The sequence below is a fragment of the Schistocerca nitens genome, chromosome 3, assembly GCF_023898315.1.
Source record: "Schistocerca nitens isolate TAMUIC-IGC-003100 chromosome 3, iqSchNite1.1, whole genome shotgun sequence".
Classification (NCBI taxonomy): Eukaryota; Metazoa; Arthropoda; class Insecta; order Orthoptera; family Acrididae; genus Schistocerca; species Schistocerca nitens.
The window spans coordinates 49388461-49401574 of NC_064616.1; the positions used below are offsets into that span (position 1 = coordinate 49388461).

General features: G+C 43.8%; 1 protein-coding gene across 1 annotated transcript in view; it reads left to right on the forward strand.

Annotated features, from left to right (window-relative positions):
• LOC126247997 (protein Malvolio) overlaps positions 1-13114 on the forward strand; it is a 113779-nt gene that overhangs the window by 57866 nt on the left and 42799 nt on the right. The gene's annotated exons all lie outside the window — the stretch shown is intronic.

Sequence of the window (13114 nt, forward strand, 5' to 3'; positions counted from 1 at the left end):
TAATCCATTTGGCTTCTTAACAACCGCCATTGGTGAGATACTGGAAATATTACTCCATTACTTTACAATCTATCTAGTTCTGCTTTCCCTTGATCATGCATGGCAAAAGGCACTGGATATGTTCCATGAAACTTATGCGCTACTGATTGCTTTAAAGATACGTGGACTTGAACCCTGTTGCACAACTTAATGTAAATTCAGACATGTGCTTATATTGCACACATAATATATCAAGTTCTTTGAATGGAATTGTGGTTGAAACTAAGTTCACTTGCTCTTGAATTTGCAAACCAAAAAGCACACAGAGTTTGCTACTAGCAGGGTTAGTCGCTGAGCAACATTTTTATACTTTGTTTAGATGACCATCTGACCACGCAGCAGGATCGACTGTTCATTGTACATCACCACTATGTGCTGAGGGTACTGCAGCTGCGAGGAGTTAATGTATGGGTATATGTCCACATTAATCAGAGACACAGCTACACCTGTGTTGAACTGGTATTTGCCATTGCCCAATTGATTTACAGCTGCAGCATGAGCATGACCTTCTGCATCCTGTCTGCTGCTGCTATTGGCATTAGCAAGATACTGTGGAGCATGCTGCTGTGGGTGGTAGTGGTTGTTGTTGTTGTTGTTGTTGCTTGCTGCCCAAGGCACACATTTGTTAGATGCTCTGGCTTGCAGCATGCAAAACTGGTGATGTCGCGGAATGGGCAGTGATGTTGTCAATGCCTTAAGCTGCAATCTGGACATGGTTTCATCGCATTAACTTTTCTGGGTCTCTGTGATGATGATGTGGAGGAAGCTTTTGTATGAGTTTCTGCTTGCCGTGGGAGACACCAGCAGTGAACAAAGTGTTTCTCTTGATGTGCAACTGCCGACAATGAGGGCAGTGGATCACTTAACTACTGAATACCACTTCACCGCGCTACTGGACAATCAGTGCTCAGTAAATTGGATGTTGACATTAATTGGTTGTAATCAGTTGATCGTAAAACAACTACTAATACCAGAAGTATTGTGAAATGTAGCTTGCATTGATGCTGTTACTTCGTGAACTTTGGCAATTTTTAGTGCGTCACTCTAAAGCTGTTGCACTAACTTCACTGTGAGAAGGTAGATGTATAACATACTCGTGGATTAATTACAATGTGTCCCATTGTTTACAAGAAGAATCACATATGCATGCTAAGCCTTGGAAGTAAACAGCCCATGTTGCATATGATTGCTTACATTACTTAACGCAATGATTAAATATAAGTCTAGTTGCAACTGTGTGGGGTTGGTGATCATAATAGTCAGTCAGTAAACCTCAAACATCAGAAAAGCTCAAACTACTGGGGTTGGAGAGTGAGCATAGTTTTTGCACCATTTCATACAGTTTATTACTAGAGAACAGTAAGAGTGCACTCCCACATTCAGGGTCAGTTATTTGACTTGCCTTGTAGTGAAGAATGAAATGACATAAGCAGACCTCCCAACTCTCATTCGCCTCATTGAAGCAAGTGGAAGGGAGAGGTGGTGGTGATGCTGCTGCATCTGCATCTGCAGACTGTTGTAGACTTTGCAGTAGTTGTAGTAGCAGTTTCTGCTGTTACTGTTGGAATTCCCATTGCTGTTCTTGCTGTTGCTGCTGCATCTGCTGCTCACACAACTTTAGAAATTTGGGCTCTTTGTCTCACACTGAATAGTTACACAGTCAGAAAGTCCTCGTTACCACTTTTCTATCCTACTCTACATAGGCAGAACAGAGTTTACGACCCTTCCCGCTTGTGGTGAGAGAGAGGACGGTGGAACAAACAGGGGGTCGGTGCAGTTGATGATGCTCGAGTTGATGAAGGGAACGGCTATCCAGGAGCGAGATCCGTCAGAGTGTAGCAAAAGCCATCATCAGCATGCACAAACAGTCCAGGGAGTGATCTGAATTGAGAAACGCAAACATGGGCAAGCTCAATCATTCTCCTGTCAATAATGCTTATCAAAGGCTTCAGAGAATAGTGAGAACTGTGGTCAAGTGCGAGGCCACAATATTTATATGCCTCTCACATCAGTGGACAGGGCCACATGACCCACCCACAGTTGCAGAAGCAAGCTGTAGCCATGATATGAACTAGATCTGATTTCCTACATATCGATACTCAGGTTAGGTGGTGAATATGAATTATTGTCAGATATTGAACAATTCTAAAGTCAGTCTGTTTGCTAATTATTCTGTGGTAATCATCTGCGTTATGTTTATTGTTGGGTACTGTGTGGCCTTCAGTGAACATAATTTCTTTTAGAATGTACTTGTGGTATTTAGTATCAGATACCTGATAAAGTATCCTAAACAAGACTGATTTATGCCAAGGTTTGCATTTTTACAAATTACTGTCTCCTGAAACAAAATAAATAAATAAGTAAATAAATAAACAATGAAGTGAAAAGGAGGAGGAGCAGGTTAGTGTTTAACATCCCATTGACAATGAGGCCATTAGAGACGGAGCACAAGCTCGCATTGGGGAAGGACAGGAAAGGAAATCAACCGTTCCCTTTTGAAGGGACCATCCTGATGTTTGCCTTAAGCTATTTAGGGAAATTGTGAAAAACCTGAATCAGGATGGCCGGATGCGGGTTTGAACTGTCGTCCTTCCAAATGCGAGTTCAGTGTGCTAACTACACCTCACTCGGTAATAAAGGGAAAACAAATCTATTAATTACTAATGCATTCCTTGCGATCTCATTCCTATATTGCAGCCGTGGCCAGATTAATTCGCAATGTACTTGCTTTGTGATGCAGGGATTTATTGTGATGAAAGTTACATTTTTGTACTTATTCTTTATGATGTCCTTAATATGTATGGTTTCAGTGATGATCTATGCTCAGAAATTGCTGTTTTATCATTCACTTGTTAATGGTAGTGACTTACTTTCTTTACCAGTCTGATGTGGCTTGTCAGGTTAGAAAAAACTAAATAACTTTGCCTTATGGTGCGTTCTTGAGGTACTCCTGATGTACGTTTCATATAGAATAATTTAACTGAAACCAATCTTCTGTCTTGGAGATGAGAGTCAAACTTTGTGTCATTCATCATAAATTTTAATTGAAAGAAATGAGGATCAAATCTCCCATCGGTTATCCAGATTTAGTTTTTTTAATTTCCTGAAATCACTTCAGAAGATTAGTCATTGGAAAAAATCCACAGTTTATTTATTACCCTGTCGTTGTCCAATCTAAGCTTGTACCCCATCCCTCCAGAATTTGTCATTGGCAGTAAGTTAAAAATTATTAATTGTTCATAAAAGTTGTGAATTTGACCAAAAGATCACTTTGGTTTAGTGTCCTTCATTGTGATTGGGAATTGGTTGGATAATTTAGCTATAAAAATCTGTGAATTATTACTTTTTTACCTAAAGTTTCTTTGGGCAGTCATCAAATTATACACAATAGCGTTTTTAGGGAAAAACTGCAGTTCTTTTATATTTCTTTGTAAGCCCTTGTTCCCAGTTTTATAAAGGCCTTGTTGCTACTGCTGGGGAGGCTGAGTTGCCATTGTTGTTACAGTAGGCCGAGTTGGTCAGTGCGTGAAATGGCTTCTGGTGCAGTACGGCACTAAGACAGTTTCTCCCTGTCCCTATTACACAGCTATGCCCCAGGGCCAGGTAACAGGACAGGAGAACGAAAGTACTACATCGCTCCAACAAATTAGTAACAATGTCACACAAATGAGTCAAAAGCTTTGCTTATCTGTGTGACTAGGCGAATAGAGAAGTCTGCAACACTGCATGTAATATAACACAAAAAAGGCCCTCAATGGCTAAGTGCAAATAATCATAGATAAACTTCACTGTACATAGCAAATGCAATTTCTAAGAGTTCACTAAACGACGTTCCCTAAGTTAGCCCTGGATGACGATCTATAACCAAGTGAGCGAGAGCTGCTCTTCTATCTTCCGAATAGGCTTCAGTCAATTGTCCGGTCATTGCCTTGGCCAATTGCCAGCTGAGTACAGTCCGTCAAAGTTGATATCTTCATCCTCAGCACTGCTCATGGCGCTGATGGAACTCGTGTAAGTGACGAACCTCTGTGGCACTGTCACCAGCTCGCGTCTTTGTGCCTGTGGTGCTTTTGCCTTGGTTGTGTTGTGTTTGGATGACACAGCACTCCTTCCCCCAAACCACCACACGATCTTCACATATGGCCAAGCACAATACCGGCAGTGAGGGGGAAGTGTGGGTGGTGGAACCAGTGTTGGAGTGGTGACTGTTGCTTTAGCCAATGCCAAGTCGCTGCTCACACCCTACATCAGATCTTCAAACTGCGAGGGAATTCCAGCTGAAAAACGACGCAGAAGGTGTGTCTCAGCATCCATTAACAGGGTATCTTCTTGATGGCGTGAATCCGCAGTCGTATGTTACTGACTGGAGGCCCCTCGGTAGACATCTGCCACACCCAGCCCTGGTGGTGTGGCAGGTGACACCGGACATATGCTAATGGATGGTTGTGGTGTCGCATTGGTGTCCATCAGCTCGAGGTCCAGAAACAGCGTCACATGGCCCCACTCTGATGGATGGCGCTCGGGTTGCGTCGACTGGGAAGGCCGTTAATATACGAGAATCGGCAGAACTTTGCAAGTGACAAGGGTGAATTTGATTTAGATGCCACGTCTGCAACCCATCAGGACCTCGAATCTGAAAACATGCGAACCAATTGAATTAGTAATGACGCTGCACTCCCATGACTTCTTTCTGCTATAGCTTCCGTAAAACATGGATTGGCTAATCCAATATGTTGGCTGACTGGAGTCGGTAGGCGCTGCCAGCAGTGGGAATGGAGCAAATGCAAGAGTGTGCAGTGGCGTTGCCCATGCAGCAATTCTGTGGGCGGAGGGCCGTTGCAGGGCTGGGAGTGATAAGTGAACAAGAAGTGAAGCAAGGCTTGTTTGTGTGGATGACGCAAGCAGAGTTTGTCCCTTTGCTGTTTGAACATGTGAACAAAGCATTTAGGGTGGAATGGTGCTGAGGTGAGATGGCATATGCCGTTCACTGTACAGAAATCTTCAAAATTTGCAGAGACAAATTTTGGTCCGTTGTCCATGATTAACCTTCGATGCAGAATGTGGACCGAAGTACTTGAAAAGTGGAGTGAGATATTGTCGATGACAAGGGAATAACAAAGGTGAATTTACTATGTGCATCAACAACTACTATGTGTTCCAATAAGGGCCACCAAAGTCTACATGCACACTCTGCCAAAGCGCCTCTGCCTTGGGCCACAAAAAAGCATTGTGGAGGGGCAGCCTGATGTTTCGCACACACTTGACACCGTTGAGACATCCTTTCTATTTGCGCGTCCATGCCTAACCATGTGCAATGTCTCCAAGCTAATTGTTTTGTGTGGACAACACCCCAACGAACTTGATTCAGTAAGCTGAGTACTTGTCTTTGAAGCACTTTCAATATCACCACACGTGAATGCCCTCACTCTGTGTGAAGCAAAATGACACCATGAACAACAGAAGCATCATGTCAGATGTGCAAAGTATCGATGAACAATGTGGCTAACAATGTGCTTGATAGAAGATGGCCATCCGGTATGAATGTAGCGGAGCAAAATTTGCAAATCGGGATTGGAAGAAGTGGCTTGTGCTACTTTGCGATAATCCAAGGGAAACTGCTTGACATTGTCAGTTTCTTGTGCATCAGTTTGAAAACATGCTGCTTCGGAAGTGTTGAAGTCAGCATCAGATACCGTAGGTAGATGTGAGAGAGCATCTGCATTCACATGCTTAGAAGTGGCCCAATAAATGATCTTGTACTGGTAGTGGGAGAAAAGAAGAGCCCAACATTACAATTTCTGAGCAGTACAAATAGGAATCAGTTTGGCTGGATTGAAGAGTGACAGAAAAGGCTTATGGTCCGTGACCGAATAGAATTTCCGACCATATAAGTCCTGGTGAAATTTAGTCACTCCAAAAATGATGGCAAGAGCTTCCTTTTCTATTTGGGAATAATTCTGCTGAGCTTTGTTCAGAAGCTTGGAAGTGAAGGCAATAGGTCTGTCTGACTAACCAGTCTGGTGTGACAAAACAGCAGCAATTCCATAGGTTGATGCGTCCATGGCCAAAATGAAAGCAGCATTGCTCAGTGATCGATGCTTGGTTCAATTTCTGAAAGCCTGTGTCACAATCTTTGGACCAAACGAAAGGAACATTTTTGCATTGAAGGCGATGCAAGGGAGCTGCTATATGAGCTGCGTTGGGGATGAGGTGAATGTAGTAACTGAGCTTCCCTAAGACAGATTGCAATTATTTGACATTCTGAGGTGGTCTGAGATCACACATTGCTTGAAAATGTGCCTGTGTCAGATGAACACCTTGAGAACTGATAACATGACCTAAATATTCTGCACAGTGGTTAGACACTGGACTCGCATTCGGGAGGGCGACGGTTCAATCCCGCGTCCGGCCATCCTGATTTAGGTTTTCTGCGATTTCCCTAAATCACTCCAGGCAAATGCCGGGATGGTTCCTCTGAAAGGGCACGGCCGACTTCCTTCCCCATCCTTCCCTAATCCTATGAGACCAATGACCACGCTGTCTGGTCTCCTTCCCCAACCAACCAACCTAAATATTCTATTTCTGTCTGGAAAAAGACACACTTTCCTTTATTACACTTAAGTCCAGCCTCACACAAAACTTGAAATAAAGTGTGCAAGTTGGCAAGACGTTCTTCTGCTGTGCCGCCAGCAACTACTACATTATCCAGGTAATTTGTACATGAAGGTACAGAAGCAGTCAGCTCTTCCAGGTAGCGTTAGAAAATGGCAGCTGCTGATGTGCTACCAAAAGGCAAACGAAGGAAGTTGAAAAGTCGTAAATATGTATTGATGACAAACACATTTGGCAAAGATTCATGTACAGGAATCTGAAGGCAGGCACTGCAAGGGTCAATTTTTAAAAATAGTGACCTGCACCTGAATGATCCATGAGTTCGTCAGGGCAAGGCAATGGATAAGTATCCACAACTGTCTTAGGATTGACAGTGCCTTTTAATCAGCACAGATCCTAATTTTTCCTGATGGTTTGCAAACATAAACTACTGGGGAAAACCACCGACTTGCAGAGATTGGTGCGATAATGCAATTTTCTTGCCAGTGAGCCAGTCTTTTACAACCTGTTCATGAAGTGCAATAGGCAATGCATGTGCTTTGAAAAAGTGTGGTTGTGCATTGTCTTTAAGCGTAACATGCACTACAAAGTTATTGGCCTTACCTATGCCAGGAGCAAACAATTCTTGAAATTCTTCACAGAGCTTAGCAACAGTGTCACTTGAATTGAAATGCCACACATCTAGCACATTGGTCACAATATTTAGTCCAAACAAGTCGAGACCAAAAATATTAACAGTTTGTCTACTTTGTAGCGGTTGAAAGGAAACTGTCTTCTGCAGATTCTGAAACATGACTGCAATGTTAAGTGTTCCTATCACTGGAATGTTCTGGCCATTGTATGCAGTAAGTGTATTTTTGGATTGACACAGTTTTGGTTTGTCTAACAGTTCATAAGTTTCATAGTTTAACAAGGACACTGATGTGCACCTGTTTCTAATTGATTTTTTACTGTATGGCTTGCAAGCACTAAAAGTACATACAATTTAGTAGAGAGACATTGCACAGGGGAACTAGTGTTCTGAATAACTGCACATGATTGTTCTGTGGGAGCAACCTTTTCGGAAATTACAACACGCACGTACATAGCAAAGCACAATTGTTTCACATTGTGACACGGGGACTTTTGTCTTTTTAAGCAAACGCTTTGGACATATACAGTTTGGTGACAGGAGTAGCAATTGGCTTGGCATGACAAGCAATGTTCATGTTTATGTGCTGTATAGCAACGGGAGCAATATTTTGTACCACACTGTTGGTGAGCATAGCATGGAATGTGCTTAAGCTGTCGATGGTTACAGCATTCTGTCCGCGATGCTGTTTGTGTGCCATTAAGTGTGACTGTTAACAGGACCGCATAGCACTAGAGCTACACTACTGGCCATTAAAATTGCTACACCTCAAAGATGACGTGCTACAGATGTGAAATTTAACCGACAGGAAGATGATGCTGTGATATGCAAATGATTAGCTTTTCAGAGCATTCACACAAGGTTGGCGCCGGTGGCAACACCTACAATGTGCTGACATGAGGAAAGTTTCCAACCAATTTCTCATATACAAACAGTAGTTGACTGGCGTTGCCTGGTGAAACGTTGTTGTGATGTCTCGTGTAAGGGGGAGAAATGTGTACCATCATGTTTCCGACTTTGATAAAGGTCCGATTGTAGCTTATCGCGATTGTGGTTTATAGTATTGTGACATTGCTGCTAGCATTGGTCTAGATCCAATGACTGTTAGCAGAATATGGAATCTGTGGGTTCAGGAGGGTAATACGGAACGCCGTGATGGATCCCAACGGCCTCGTATCACTAGCAATCGAGATGACAGGCATCTTATCTGCATGACTGTAACGGATCGTGCAGCCGCGTCTCGATCCCTGGGTCAACAGATGGGTATGTTTGCAAGACAACAACCATTTGCACGGACAGTTCGACGACGTTTGCAGCAGCACGGACTATCAGCTCGGAGACCGTGGCTGCGGTTACCCTTGACGCTGCATCACAGAAAGGAGCGGCTGCAGTGGTGTACTCGACGACGAACCTGGGTGCACGAATGGCAAAACGTCATTTTTTCGGATGAATCCAGGTTCTGTTTACAGCATCATGATGGTCGCATCCGTGTTTGGTGACATCGCGGTGAACGCACATTGGAAGCGTGTATTCGTCATCGCCATACTGGCGTATTACCAGGCGTGATGGTACGGGGTGCCATTGGTTACACGTCTCGGTCACTTGTCGTTCGCATTGACTGCACTTTGAACAGTGGACGTTACATTTCAGATGTGTTACGACCCGTGGCTCTACCCTTCATTCAATCCCTGCGATACCCTACATTTCAGCAGGATAATGCACGATTGCATGTTGCAGGTCCTGTACGGGCCTTTCTGGATACAGAAAATGTTCGACTGCTGCCCTGTCCAGCACATTCTCCAGATCTCTCACCAATTGGAAACGTCCGGTCAACGGTGGCCGAGTAACTGGCTCGTCACAATACGCCAGTCACTACTCTTGATGAACTGTGGTATCGTGTTGAAGCTGCATGGGCAGCTGTACCTGTACACACCATCCAAGCTCTGTTTGACTCAATGCCCAGGCGTTCTGGGTACTGATTTCTCAGGATCTATGCACCCAAATTGTGTGAAAATGTAATCACATGTCAGTTCCAGTACAATATATTTTGTCCAATGAATACCCGTTTATCATCTGCATTTCTTCTCGGTGTAGCAGTTTTAATGGCCAGTAGTGTATTGCCACCCTTCTGTTCTGCAGCACAAATATTACCAGGCCGCTGAAAACTGTCTACAGCAAAATCACAAGAGCCTTGGTAGTCAATGATCTGCAATACCTGCTCAAGAGTAGGACCAGAATATTTCAGAATCTCTTCTCTGGTCCTGTTGTGTGACATATTGTGTGTGATTGCATCCCTGAGCATATAGTCACTGTAAGATTGTCCACATTAACAACAGAACTTGTATTTCCACATTAAGCCTTGTAATTTGTTCACCCACAGACGGTATGTTTGTCCTGGCTGCTTTTTTAAACGAAAAAACTTAAACCAGGCAGCCGCAGTGTTGCTACACTCTTTATAGTATTTATTCGACGAACTGACTAATGTCTCAAAAGCGACGTCTTTAGGCCACGATGTAGGGAAGAGTTTTGTAAGAGTCCTATACACTGATACACCGACAACGGAAGGGAAGTCACCCTGCATCTGCATCACGGTACCTGATATTTGGTGGGCTTATAAGTGGGCCTGAATTGTACAGTATACTCTGTCCAGTCTTCTGTGTTTTTGTCGGATGCACTATACTGCGGCAGGAACTGTGGTGCGGAAGCTGCAGGTACGGCTGTTGACGGACTGCTTACTGTTTGAGCTGCCACTTGATGTGTGACAAATTGTGTCGTGATTTTGGTCAGCTTCTGATGTGACTGCATCTGAAATTGAAGGAATGTATTAAACTCCTGCAGTGATTGTTCATCCGCATTAGGCAATGGTTTGGTAGGAACAGGTATACAGTTGGCAGATTCTGTGGATTTGGAGCTGGAGTCAGGGCAGGCATAGGTTACGGTTGCATCACAGGATAATGAATTATAAATTGTGGTTGGGTATTGGGTGGGGTTGACATTAATTAGACAGTAGCAATGACACAAAAGCAAAAGGCGTGACGTACATGACATTCTCCCACAACTAGAACAAAAAAGTCACAAATGTGCGGTGTTGGATTAGGAGAAACAAGGCAAATAAGAACACTTTAAATTTGAGGCAAAAGTCGTGCCAGCCATTGTCGCTACTGCTTTTGGCTTGGGGAACTGCCACCTCATCACCAGTTTGGGAAGCCCTCATTGCCAGTTTTATAAAGGCCTCGTTGCTACTGCTGGGGAGCCCAGTTGCCACTGTTGTTACAGTAGGCCGGGTTTGTGAGTCCGTGAAATGGGTTCTGGTGCAGTACACTGCTAAGACAATTTCTCCCTGCCACTATTACACAGCTCTGCCGAAAACAATCAGTTATTGACAAAATTATTTAAGTGGATAGATAAAAAATCTACTCGCCAAACTGCGGCAAAATGTACACATAAAAGATGTTGTAGTTGGGAAGCTTTTGGGGCCAGTGGCTCCTTCTTCAGGCAGAAGGGTTGAAGGGGAAGGAAGAAGGGTGAAGGAAAAGGACTGGAGAGGTGGATTTTGGGAAATTTACCCTAAACTGCATGTCAGGGGAGACTTACCGTACGGGATGGGAAGGAAAGACTGACTGTTGGGGACTGTATTGGATGAGATTTGAAAACCTGAGAGCTTAAAGGTGGAAAACAGGGTAATATGCAAGACAGAGATTATTACTGAAACGTCATGTATGAGTTAATAAAAGTGATAGGCGAAGTGCATTCTACATAACAGAGGCAGGAGGGGATTGGTGAAAAATAGATGGGAAAGACAATGAAAGATATAGAAAACTAAAACAGAGTGAAGCAAAGAGTAGTTACAGTTAAGAAATGCTGAGACGAAAGAAATTAATGTAAATTAAGGTCATGTGGATGGTGAGAACCATGGACATGTTGTAGTACTAGTTCCCACCCACAGAGTTCTGAGAAACAAGTGTCTGGGGGAAGAATCCAGATGGCGCCTGTGGTGAAACAGGCACCAAGGTCACGAGTGTCATGTTGTAGAACATGCTCTGCAACAGGAAATTGTGAGATCCCAGTATACACCCTTTGCCTACGCCCATTCATCCTGATTGATAATTGATGTAGAAGGCCGAACAGTCTTTACATGATAGCTGATATGACATGTCATTTCGCAGGTGGCTCTCCCTTTGATAGTATATGTTTTGCCAGTTACAGGGCTGTTATTGGTGGTGGTAGGAGGGTGCATAGGGCAAGTCTTGCAATGGGGATGGTCACAGGGGGATGAGCCATAGGGTGGGGAGATGGGTGCAGAAGGAGCATAGGGTCTTACTAGAATATTGTGGAGATTGGGAGGGCGACGGAAAGCTATTCAAGGTGTGGTGGGCAAAATTTCAGAGAGGATGGATCTCACCTCAGGGCATGGCCCTGTCAAAGTAGCTGGTTAACACATTTCAGACCAGGATAATACTGAGTCATCAATAGTGTGCTCTGTGGAGGGATCAGCAGTACCAAGATTGGATGTGATGGCATGGGAAATCTGCTTTTTAATTAGGCTGGTGAGGCAATTATGTGTAATGAAGGCTGAGGTGAAAATGGTAGTGTATTGCTCTAAAGAGTCTGCATCTGAACAAATACATTCGCTATGGTTGCCAAGGCTGTATGGGAGGCAACGTTTGATGCCCCAGCAGACAAAGGATCTACCACTGTAGTACTTAGCCATAACAAGTATGTTAGTGAAGGTCTACGTCAGCTGTCTGACAGCTCTTTATACAGAATCTGCCATCAAGATCCCATCCCTGTGATTCACACTGACCTGCAGTCCCTCCTTAAAACCTCAGGCCCTCAAAAGAACTAACACTAAAATCCATAGAACTTCTCACCACACCCAAACTACACACCCCCACGTTACCTTCTTCTTAAGATCCACAAACCCAATCATCCTGGTCGTCCCATAGTTCCTGGCATCAAAGCACCCACTGAATGTATATCTGCCTCAGTTGATCAACACCTGCAACCCATAGTACAAAGACTCCCCTTTTACATAAAGATACCAACCATTTCTTAGATCATCTGAAATCTGTACCCGTCCCACTCCCACCACGCACTTTGCTTGTCACAATTGATGCCACCTCCCATTATACCAACATCCCCTACCTACATGGTCTGTCTGCTGCTGAACATTTCCTTAGTCAGTGCCCACCTGATTCCAAACCTATGACATCCTACCTACTCACCTTAATCAACTTTATACTTACCAACAACTACTTCACCTTTGAGGGGCAGACATTTATGCAAATCAGGGGTACGGCCATGGGAACCAGGATGGCTCCTTCCTAAGCCAACCTTTTCATGGTTCACTTGGAGGAGGCTTTCCTGGGATCTGTAAGTCTTCAGCCCCTGGTTTGGTTTAGATACATTGATGACATCTTTACCATATGGACTCATGGTGAGACTGACCTGCTAAAATTCCTGGAATCTCTGAATACCTTCTCCCAATTAAATTTCTCATAGTCCTATTGTAAATCCCATGGCACTTTCCTTGATGTTGACCTCATCCTCACCAAAGGCCAGCTACACACTGTTGTCTACATTAAACCTACCAACAAACAACAGTGCTTACATTTTGACAGTTGCCATCCTATCTAAGTCAAACGTTCCCTGCCATACAGCCTTGGCATCCGAGCCAAACATATTGGTTCAGATGCAGACTCTTTAAAGCAATACACTACCATTTTCATCTCAGCCTTCACTGTACGTAAGTACCCCACCAGCCTAATTAAAAAGCTGATTTCCCAGGTCATCACATCCAATCCTGGTATTGCTGATCCCTCCATAAAACAG